The sequence below is a fragment of the Netta rufina genome (genome assembly GCF_964035555.1).
Source record: "Netta rufina genome assembly, chromosome: 17".
Classification (NCBI taxonomy): Eukaryota; Metazoa; Chordata; class Aves; order Anseriformes; family Anatidae; genus Netta; species Netta rufina.
In genome coordinates, this window is record NC_140141.1 from 4,001,561 (window position 1) to 4,013,945 (window position 12,385).

Here is a 12,385-nt window from a genome sequence, read left to right on the forward strand (position 1 = left end):
AATCAAAAGAGTTCCAGCACACTCCTGGTCGTTTCCAAATAAATTAGGGTATCTTTAAAATCTCTGCACAACAGTTTATATTTCAAATCAAAAGGCTGTATGTCATTGAATTTCCCCTGAGTAATCTAAGTGAGAGGGCTCTCTGAGGTGCGGTAATAGGATGTAAGCGAAGAAGTGGGTATTATTTTACCCGTGCTGTGATAATCTGAATGCACCACTGCCCAGCATCATAAACAGTGGAGTGAGAGGTATTAACAGCACTTTCAAAAGCCATGCATTTGGGGATTGTCTAAATAGGGCTGAGGGGGCAGAAGGAAGGGGAAAGCAAGAAGATCTGCAGCAACAGGGAATATAAGCATTTAAGCTAAAGCACAGATAACATAATACTGCTTAAAATCTGAAGAACAGAGGGGAATTATTAAAGCTTGCTTTTCACCTAAGACAGCAAAAAGAAAGGTAGCAGCAATGTCAAGAAAGAGTGCAGCTCTTAATAATCAGCATCGCTTTAAATATGATATGGAAGTTTTGCACTGAGACACTATAATTAAGAAATCAAGGCTTACCAGTTACCATGTGTCTGGAGCAGAGCAGGAGCCTGTGCTATAGGATCTCCTGCACAGAGCCGTGCTCACTGCTGAAGCTGGGACTAGGAAAAAAGTAGCCAAGCCCTCGCACGCCACACATTTGCCCCCCAGGTCACGCACTGCTTTCCTTCTCCTCCCCAGTCAGGTTTCCTTCCCCTGTCTCCCCACAGCAAGCCCGGCCAGCCTGTCCCACCGCCCCGCTGCAAGGCACAGGGCTCACAGCCTGCTTGCTGCAATAGGGTCAGGAAGGGGAACGCGAGCCTTGGAACTGCCGCTCACACTGCCTGGGGTGTGCGGTGCCACCAGCTGAGCGCTGCCTTATTCAAAGGAAGCCTCGGCTCAGATCTGCACTGTGCCTGAACCAAGAAGGGCAAATAAATTATTTTTAAGGCAGGAAAACAGAAAAAGGGATCATTACATGTACTTATTTTTAAGGACCATTTTAGCATTGCTTTCAATGTCAACTGCAGAAGTTAACTCTACGCGAATGGAGGAACACTCAGGCTTTTCCCATTTGGGGAATTTGTGAGATTCTCCCACACCAGTTTGCTTCCAGCAGAAAGCTGGACTCACCTAGCTGCAGCAACAGCTGCCCACCCAGAGACACGCAGACCCTTCCCAAATGGAGACCCCTTCCCCTACCTCAAAACCCAGGCCATCAACACCAACAGCACCAGGAGAGGCCCTGGGGGTGCAGGGGCCTCACAAATGGTGCCCAGGGGAAGGACACAGAGCTTCCTCCCCCACCTCTACCCTTTCCAGACCAGGGGAGGGCTCAAGGTGTCAGCAAGCCAGCCTGGGTCCTCCCAAGCACAGCAAGCAGGTAATAACAAAAATGGGAGATGACCCCATTTCTCCTCATTGTAATTACCCAGGATCCCCTTGCCAAATACAAGTGAAGCAGCTAGTTTCACCCATAGCCTTTGTTCAGAGAAGAAAAAAGCAGCAACTTCCTGGTCTGTGAGAGTGCTCTACGCTGGCCCAGACATGACAGGGGTCAAGGAGCAGAAGAGGTACCAGACAAGGCAGGAAATGCACCCGTTGCTCTGCACCATACCTAGAGACAAGGTGACAATTGATAATTACATGGAACCCACACTTTTAATGCGTTATCCATCATGACACCTGGAATTGCTTTCACAAAAACTGCACCAACAGCATGTTGCCCTATTCAAACCTCCTGCTTTTCTCCAGGCTACCCTCAGTTTAATCACAAAGCAACCACCCAGTCTTATGGGCTTACATTTATCTGCAGGTCATTCCCATTTAATTTCCCGGGTCTGTCATTTTTCTTGAGCCTTCCAAGGAGAAGGTGGCTAACCCTCCATAAGATGCGCCGGCAGGACCCAAAGAAAAATCCAAGTGCAGCTTCAGTGGGTTTTATACCTGCACTGAATGAAAACCCTCGTAGACTGATATGTGAGTTGCTCCCGAATTACTAAGGGTGATTGGATGTGAGAAAAATAATAGCTTTGTACACCAAGCCAGCCCTCCTTTGACTCCAGATGCAAAATTACCATTTTTCTGCTGAAAGGGTGATTTCATGCCATAACTTGCATGACTAAGGTTTTCAGAGAAGACTTTTGTTTAGATAAGGACAAGAGATGCCCTGAGGCTCGTATTGTAATGTTATATGGATATATAGATGGAGAAAGAAATTTTTGTTGGGCTGAGGGAGTGGTGAGATTTTTATCTGCATGATTACTTACTGACAGACACTGGGAACGGCGAGATTCTTTTTGACCTTTCCTCACCCCTGCCTGGCTAGAAATGCAGCAGCCACCCTGGCTCTGCAGCACCTGGGTACCACGGGCAGCCCGAGCTGCAGCTGGTTTCTCGGGGTGCCCACCTTCCTTCAGCAGGTCACTGCTGTCCTCAAAAGGGAGCTGTTGTCTGCCTGAAATCAGATCTACAGCTCCAGAGGGAGGAAAAAAAAAAAAAAAAAAAAAATCTGGAGCTGACAACAGTCCCAAAGGAAAACGGACAACAGAACAGCTTCTGTGCTGATATTTTTAACAGCTCCTGGGATTTGCCCTCTGCTTGCATTATTAAATAAGCTTGCAATTGCAGCGCTTTCGCTGTACTTTCAACCTCCAGCTAGAGCAATCTGCATTACAAAGCAAGCTGCACAGCTCCGGGTACAGCACTGGTTATATGGTCACCAGGAAAGCAGCGTGCATGCTGATGCTCTCCCTTGCTGGCTGCTCCTGCGGTGGGTGCAGTGCCTTCGTTAATGCATGACAACTGGTGGTTTGATAGCAAGCGGTGCTGCAGGGATGTGATTAACTCTCAGGGTGCTTCGGGATGTTGCTGGAAACTTTGTCGTGTCTTGTCTGAGGCTATTCATTATTCTTCTTGCCTCCTACTTGAGACAGTAGATAATCTCAGTTCAGACTATTAATTAGATGTAGAACTCCATATCTCAATCTAGAAATTGAGTTCTCAGCAATTTCTGAACCCAAGAACAAGAAATTGGGTGGTTTTGACTCAGTAATGTCTAAAATACTCACCGAAAGCAAAGCCAATAGCGGTAGCTACAAAGCCTTTTCATCCACAGATCTCAAACAAATTTAGAAAATGAAAAAGTTGTTCCCATTACACAGACAAGAAAGGACAGAGGAAGCTGCTTGTTTTCAAGGTATGACGTATAACCTTCAACTTCTACTTGGAGAAAGCTGCATTAAGGCAACTGAGCAGGACACATTCCCTCCCCTGTTCCCATCCCACATCAGAAGCCTTGTCCCTGTGCCCAAGTGTCATCCCAGGCTCAGCCAACCGACCCTCCAGCTTCAATACAGATGGACAACAGCCCACTGCTTCAGTGAACCTGCACCTAGAACAAGCAGTGCAAACGGTATGGTATTTCACAATACTGACCATCATAATTTTGTGATGGATAATGTCAGGAAATACTTCACTTTGCCTGTCTATCCAAGCTTCAAGACAAAATTAAGCTTTCCTCTGAGCAGATAAATATAAAAAAAATACCCTATTAATTCAGGTAAATAGGGTAAGTAGAAAAATATGAAACTAAATATGCACGTAATTTTTTCTCTATCTCTGAAAGGTTCAAAAACATTAAAGAAATATTTTCCATCAAGTTTCATTGCTGACTACATCTAAAGAATCCCCTTTCAGCAAAAGTTGGCAGTTTGAAAGGTTTCTAAGTGGTGTTTTTTTTTTTCCCTACTTTTTACTTTAAACCATCTATGATACAGCACAGAGTCACAGCATCTGTGTTAAGGGGATCAAAGCCTACATTACTTTAAGCTTAAAAATTCTTCACACTTTCAGCCTTATCCTTATTCAGCTACAGGAAGGGAAGTAATATCTGTCTTGGATTTTACTCCGCATTTCAAAATACCAAAACCATCCAAACAAGAGCTGCTTGTGTACAGTGCAAAGTCTTTGTTTTGACTGGCACCCAGGAGGAATTATGACATACTATCATCAAAGCGAACTCTGCAGATTATGGGGTAAGCAAAACAAGTTCTCTCAGTTTTCCAAGTTCTCATGATATAAACATCTTTTCAATTAAGCAGGTAAAATATACAGGAGTTACAACCTTAGAACCAAGGTTGTAACTCAGTTAAAAAAATTATTTCTATCCACACAGATGTTTCCTGAGCATGTGAAAAGCATATGCCATTTTACTACGTATATATTTCAAAATGATCTGATTTTCATGTATATACACAATAGCCATGCTCACACTTACTTCCATGTCAGTCACCTGTATGCACAAATGCACTCTGCTGTAGGGGAAGAATCTGCTCCCAATGCACAAGTCTGTATGGGAACTAGGAAACTGCCATGCGGCTCCTCTTCACAGTAACTCTCATATTTCTGTCCTAGAAAGAGGTGCAGTTGTGAAGCTTCAAAAAGCTTGAGAAGCAAATTAAACTATTAAAGGTTCATTAGCCTTAACACAGTATGGAAAACTTTGAGATGTTGGGTTTTTGACATGTTTCTTCAGGAAGAAAAAAAGTGACACAATGGCTACATAGCTTTAAGCACATTAAAACAATATCAACTAGAAATATTCCTGTAAATTTCCTTAAAAAAAAATATTAAAACTTGGAGGATGCAACAAACCAATATGACCCAGACACTGCAAAATAAATACCAGGTGCACAGACAGAAACCAAGGGCCCTGTGAAAGTCATCATCTCTTTGTACAGCACATCAGCTTGACAATATGACTAGGGCCAAAAGGATAACATAACAGGTAAGGACAAAGAGTTAAGGTTGTTAGCCAAAACACAAATAAGAAATACCATATTTTCAGAAGTCTGGTTTTCATCAACTTTGACCTCAATTGGTCGCTTGCCTCTTAAACATTTGCTTTTCATAATCCCATTGTTCTTACAAAGCTCTTTTAAAGTCCTCTAATCGATGTGTATTTGTAAACCATACAGGTCCTTTGTTGGAGCTCCCATTCTAATCTGGGAACTTTAATTTTCAGAGCAGCCGATTCCTTAGTGGTGCAGAAGCATCAAGATGAAGGTTCAGTGAACTCAAGGTCAGTAAGTCATGCATTTCTTTTGACTAGCATTTGTTCTCGACAAGCAAGCTGCTCACAAATCCCTTTTGCAAGTTTAAGGCTCTGTGTAGCCTGCAGAGACAAAATTAGAGTATAAACATCTACTCACTAGAGAAAACAAGGGAGTTATTGTCACTGTAAAGAAGGAGACATCTAAACCATACCCCCTCTGCATTAATTCCATTATTGTGCACAGGCAAGCTGACAGTTATACCACCGAGTAAACTGCAGTTATCTAGTCAAATGATCATTTAATGTTCTTTATTTTACTTTTTCTAAAGAAAATTGATTTCTTGCTATTTATGTTCAGGGTATTTCATTGTGCTGTGATTATAAACTAGACTGAATGCATTTCCACTGGCTCCCTGCAAAGTGTGTTTTACAATCCTTCCTGTTTGTACAATGCAAGACGTCTTCTTTAATTGCCAGTCTTTTTTTTTTTTTTTTTTTTTTTTTTTTATTAAATAGGATGCTTGGTTGTTTGTTTACTCAGAAGCTCTGGAAGAGCCAAGGCTGGTCTCCAGTCCTTAGACATGCTGCTATGAGATATGGAAGGAAATATCCCCAGTAATGATGTCTGCTATGTAAATAACAAAACTGTCTACAGCCCATTAAACTCCATCAAGCCTTTGCAGAAATTTAAAATTTGACTTGCAAGGACAACTCCTAGGACAGACTCTGGGCCATAATGGTCTCCCCCCTCACATCAAATGCCTCCTCCCAGCAGCAGCGACAGAAACCCGCATGGCCACAGCCGGAGGAGCGCTCAAGATCCTTTCTCCCACACGTCTGATTATCCCATTGGGATTTAGGAGCGCCTCTCTACTGCACAGGAATAATGTGAGATGATGAGATGAAGACCTACAGCAAATGGGATGGAGCTGATGGAAAAGCAAGGCACAGCCAAACTCAGCAGCAGTGATGTGCAAGCACCAAAACCCCAAAGGTCCCGCTGCCACTCAGAGCCGAGAGCAGCATCCCTGGAGCAGGAGGCAGCGTGAAGCTTCATGGGGGATCTTCGCTTTGTGCAAGCTGCCTCGCCTCGTCTTTGAGGGGGCTGCGAGGAAAAGAAGGGAACCCTTGCCTGAGAAAATGCAAACCTCCCAGCTCCCCTCCAGTACTGCTCATGCAATCACTTCAGCCACCCCCGGCTCAAGAGCCTTTTAAGGACAGGCATTTAGGCACAGGTTTTGAAACACGCTCAACATCCTGTGATTATTTCCCCCCCTCCTTTCCTTCCCACACCTCAGTACGTAAAACCTTACTGCTGTGGAAATAAATGTGTGAAAATCAATCGGGGACCTTTGCAAGCTATTAAAAACCTAACATAGCATTACAGGTTTACCACCAGCCGTTAAAAAGAGGCTCTCTATGAAACTGTGTGGGAAATATTCCACATGACACAAGGATTTTGACAGACATACTGAGTATTTTGAATAATCCAGCAACTATTTACCTTGAAAACCACAGTCACTTTCACAAACACGTAGCTCTATAAATATTATTTTACTGCTGATGTTTTACTATCCTTTCTTGGGAAAACTATCTCATGTAGAAACATTTGGTTGGAGGGAGGGGTCAAACTTCATCGTAAATACCAATTGTTAAAAGACAAACAAAGAAAAGTGTAGGGTTTTGTTCCCACCCACTCTCAACTGCCTGCTTCCCTCGTCTGCGATACAGTTCAGTGCTCCTCAGATACGATTAAATCGCCGTTCTGCTGCTGGCTGCTTGCAGCCCAGGTGTGCAGCAGGGCAGCGGGTCAGGAGCCCTCAATGCTGTGGGGTTGGGGCAGGAGGAAGCCCCCGTCCCAGCAGCCTCCCCACCCAACCCAGCACCCCAAGCACTGCTGAGCACACAACCTGCTTTCAGGGGAAGCTCAGATTTCAGATTTCTGCCTCCTCCCTCAGCACCCAAGCACCTCACCCAGATGCTGTCCTGATCCCCAGACCGCAGACCCACAGGAGGCGTCCTTTTGTCCGTTTGGGGGCTGGATGCATCAGAGATCCTACTGTCCTGATTGTATCCCCCAGACAACCCTCCTAGGGGGGGAAAAAAAAAAAATCAGGAAAAGAGGAACTTGGCAGCTGTAAGCTTGACAGAGCCCACCCCCGCCAGAAGAAATCACTTTCTTGGCCACCCATATAGAAAATTCATGAAACCTCCTGTGAATAGCATGGAAAGAAGCAGTTCAGCAAAAATACAAGTCTCTTCATCAGTACAAGAGCCAGCCCTCTGCCTACAGCAAAAAGTTAGTTCATCACAGCTCAGCTCAACAGGGATAAATCTACATTTGAAAGAATGAAAAGGAAATAAATTCACCTTAATCCAGTCTTGCAAAACCCTGCTCTCGCTCCGGAGACGTAACACACTCAGGCTGGAGAGTTATGACACCTTTGCAGGACGCATTTAATCAGCAGCATGACCTGACCTGTTCTACAGGGAAAGCCCTTTGTGTACACTTCCCAGCCCTGACCTGTGCCGTGGCTTTGCTGGAGCTTACTCTGTCGTTACAGCACAGTTTTCTGACCCAGGAGAACCGTTTCTTTTGTGGCACAGGCCATGGGCTTTCCCTGTGCTCAGACTCCAGCCAGCCAGGCCATGTTACTCTTCTGGTCACCAAGCAGTGATCTAAGTGATGCTTTCAGCTCCCCAGGCACACTTTTTCAATGCATCATCCTTACAATGAGGGCAGCTCCTGCAGCAAGTTACATGTGTTTCCCAAAATTCTCGAGGGCTGCAGAAGGGGCACACCACAACAGCACAGTAAGCTCTGTGTAGGTCTGTACATGCACGTTGTTTTGCAGACAAGTCATTAGCACTGCTTTCTTCCAGGATTAATAGGAAAATCTGAGAGCTGCAGAGTTGAACTTGCAGGGCCTGATCCTCTGATGGTTTGTAGGGCTATAATGAAAGTTTCAGCTAAAGAACATTTAAGACTGTGCTGCACCAGACCCAGTCTCGCTGAAGTCAGCAGGATCTGGTCCACCAGCCTCAAAAGGCCTGAGGGACGTACTGTAGCATTGCATCCAGCAACCGTGACAGCGGAGCTGTTCCCAAGAGAGGTCCAACACAAGGGGGAAAATGACTCTCCCAGCTTCTCGTTAGTGTTAAGGTGAGATCTTCTCATCTTCCTTGGCCACAGCTCCACTTCTTTCAGGTTTGTGAAGAGGCTCACATTGCTGATGGCACTGAGCTCACACAAGTGTCAGTTATTCTGGAGTCTCTCCAGAGGGAAATATTTTGACAGTCATTCTGTTCATTATTCTTCCGAGAGAGGAAGCACGCACATCGTTATCTGCAGGAATACAGTCAGCCCACCATGCTCTTGCCTGACTGGCTTATTTATCTTGATAAATGCTGGCTAAGATCAGGACTTAGTGCCATTAGATGCGTCTAAAACATCAAGCTGTCATTACCATGTCAGCACCAAGGATTATTTCCAACCGTGATAATGGCGGGGCCACATTTTGAACAAAGACAGATTTTAGTCTGCAATGGCCTACCACACCAGCTGTTTCCCATTACAGCACAGAGACCTTTCACTCACGATTATGAGCTACGCCACCATTATTATTATTATTTTAAGTTGGAAACCAGAAATATCCTCATATTGGACCTAGCAAATGCCTACCTCATGGCTGGGGGCTAGCAGCACTGAAGTCTGCAACAGCTCAAAGGCCTGCTTGATGCAAAGACAAAAGAGCACTTGGTCAAGGAAGGAACTCCAGACTGCAACCAGCACACAGATCCCACACCCCAATCCTCCGACACCACCGCATGCACCTCACAGAGGTACTGCAGCACAACGCTGGTGCAAGATGTGCCTTCTCTGTACCACCTTTCTGACACCAGTTTTCATAGCACAGGCTAGCTCTAAGAAATTTCTTACAAGACGAGAACTCTAATTCAGTCTGACCTGACTGCCCAACGTTTAAGCAAAATGCTTAAGAACTTTCCTGCCCAGTAAAACACTTGAGAACGGGGCTTATTTTATAAAAGGTAAGCAAACATTCAAGTTACTTTCTCTTTCTCCTAGCAAAGATCTGCCCTGCAAGGCAGTAACTTGTGCTTTATTCCCCCCAAAAGCAGCACCTGAAGTTGCATAGTGATTCTGTTCCAATCAGGCTGAGTGCTAAAGATTTCACATGAACATAGATTTATGACTTGCTGCTTGAAAATGTACAATGTCAAGCATCCCACTGAGTTTTATTGAGTTGGCTGTGGCAGTACCCACTACTCAGAGCAGTATGATCATTTCAGACTTTAATCCTGCCTAATCCTGTTCCACAGAAGGGTTTCAGATTTTTTCCCTTCTCTTTGCCTGACGATTTTGGCATCTAAGCTACAAATATTATGTTGCTTATATTGAAAATTAAGATTAACTGGGCATCTTAAAATTCGGACCTCTGCTGAGCACAAGGCTTGTCTGCGACCCAGCAGTGCCTTGCTCACTTGCCTGCTAGCTCCGTCTAGTCTTGCCTGAAGCACTTCGGTTCTGCTGCACTGAGAGCTGCCCACATTTTGCTCAGTTTACACTTCAGCTGGTGGCATCTCTTATTTATGATTCATTGTAATGCAAATTGTTTGCAGTTATTCCGCATAACAATACAAAGATTTCAAAAGCTGCAGAAACCATGTGCCTTTTAGTTTGACTTTCTTCCTACAGCAAAGCAACAAGAATTAACTTGTTCTCCCTAAAATAAAACCATTCAGAAAAAAAAGAAAAAAAAAAAAAAAAAAAAACACACACAATTAATTCCCCAGTAGATACCTGCAGCATTAGGTCCAATTTGTGCAGCTGTCTCACTGGCTCTACAGGGTTAACATCAGGTGGAAATTCGCCTTTTGCCGGAATAGGAACTGCCACTTGTGGAGCAGGAGGCTGGGCATCCTCCTCCCCCCGTGGAAAGGAAGTGCTGTTTAGGTGCCCAGCCACCGCAGAGGCTACAGGCACGCTGTGATGCTCTAAATGGAAAGTTTAACATTTGGAAATGTTTTGTTTTCTAAAGAAGGCAATTATGCCTTTATTTTCCCCTGAAAAGGGGAAATGAACCCACAAAGAGCACCAGAGTTAAAGGTGGGACAGCAACGTGATCTTGTAAATAACTGCCAGGGGAGACAGCGCATCGCACACTGTTAATACCCCAACCCTTGGAGAAAAGATGGGATTCCTCAAAACAGTTATGGGCACTGCAGGGTGATAATGAACTCCAGGGACTGCCAGGGCATCATTTGAAAAACTAGATATGTATCTTAGTAATGCTGTCTTCAGGGCAAGTATAATTACACAAACCAAAGAGAAAAGGCAAACAACCCCAGAGCACCAGCTCCTTGCTCAGAAGATGGCAGCTTACGTTCCCAAGTGGGCAGCAATATGAATGGAAATTGTTGGTTACTATCACCGCAGTGTCCGACAGCCTCTCCTCTAAGGGAAAGGTGCAAAGGCGTCTTAAGGATCAAGCAGAAGGCTTCAAATGGGAAGTACTTCTGTCTGGTAAGAGCTTCCTAAGCCATGAGGTTGTCAGCCCAAGGTTTCAGACTCAAGGAGCCCCGAGACAGCTGCAGCCCAGCCTCCCTGGCAAATGTCAGCAGGGTCTGAGCGCTGCCTCCCTTCAGCTGTGAAAACCTTCGAGTTTTGAAGTCTCTCCATCGAGCTCAAAGGGTTCAAGAGATTCAGTGATAGTGGTTTTGGAGCACCCAGATAAAATCTATTCGCTAGGCAATGCAAAGTTGTTCTCACACCTTTGAAGACGTATTTGGAGAGAACCACAGGAGGGAGGAAGGAGACCCAGCACCTCTGCTGCTGGCTGGGACTGGGGAAGTCAGAGTTCATTTCCCCCGGCTGCCACCAGCTACGAGTCACACTTCCTCTTTCTGCTCCGATATCTCCTCTGTGCAGCCAGAGAGAGACGGGGCTATTAGCAGTCCCCTACCTGCCAGGCTACTTGGAAGTAGCTACTGCAAGCGTGCCAGGCCCCTTGAGCCCTCAACCTAAAAGTGATACAACGCACGACAAAGCAGAACAGAAGGGTGTGCTGTGGTTAACACGCTCCAAAATCATCCCGCTATCATGTGTTGTCACTGCTCAACGACTGAAAAATAGATACATATTTTTATGCTTTGAACTTTCCTCTTTTGACAAAGCATTTTTTTTCCTGAGAATTTCAGAAGGTTTCTACACTCCTCTTACTTTGTTCAAGTGTCCCCTGTGACAACCATATCCTGGAGTGTATTAGAGTTTAAAAATACAGCAGCAAGATAAGCAGTGGCAGGAAGATAGAGGAATTCAGAACTTTGAGACTCAGAAGAAGAGATATTTCTAATCTCTGCTGAAAATATAAGACAAAGTGGATAAGGCAGACAAGCACGAGAAGGCTGTTACAAGCACAAGGAGAGGCTGGAAAGAGGGATGGGAGGGAGGGAGGGGGCAGCTGCTCACCCCAGCAAGCGAGCTTGATAGCGAGATGAGAGAGAGGTCACAGCAAGACAAGCAGAGCAAGCAAGCAGAGCTCCAGAGAGATACGGTCTAGAAGACAGGTCAGGGCAAGTCTCTGTCTATGCTTTGTTCTTATTTTTGGTTTTCCACATACCTTCAAAAGGAGAGATTATCAGATAAGAATTGATGGGGCACCATTAAGACAGAAGGTTTTTCCAGCTCTATTGTGTGCATGACATTCCTTCCCCTCTGGTCTCCAGAGATCTCATACATCTGGGGATGTAATTTGCAAAGCACGCACGCAGCAGAACTGCACAGCAATGCTGCCTTTTGTTAGGAATTTGATCAAAGGTGCAATTTGAAGTGGGTGTTTAATAGCCTCATAGTGTTTCTGTACCATGGGACTGTACAGCCCGGCCTGTAACATACACTTTGTGCTATCAGTAGGTGCTGGGAAGCGTGCCAAAGGCCCTCATCTCACCACAAGCCTCTGCCTTCCCTGCTGGTGTCCATGCGCTCCAGGATAAAGGAGTCCCAGACCTTCTGTGGCAGGAGATTCAGGCACCTCAGCTAAAGAAAAGTAATTGGGACCAGAGGCTGACTCCTGGGGCTAATTCCACCGGATGATAATATATTGGAAGCAAAAGCCTATATCATACCAACGTCCTGGGAACTGAGGAGAGGTGCAAACAGAAAGGCCAGGTCTTACTGCAGCTCAAGTACCGCGTTTCCAAAGGTCAGGAGAAGCCACATAACCAGACTGGGGAAAAAACTTCTGGGTGCAACAGTGGGACAAGGAGGATCAGCAAGCACAGATCT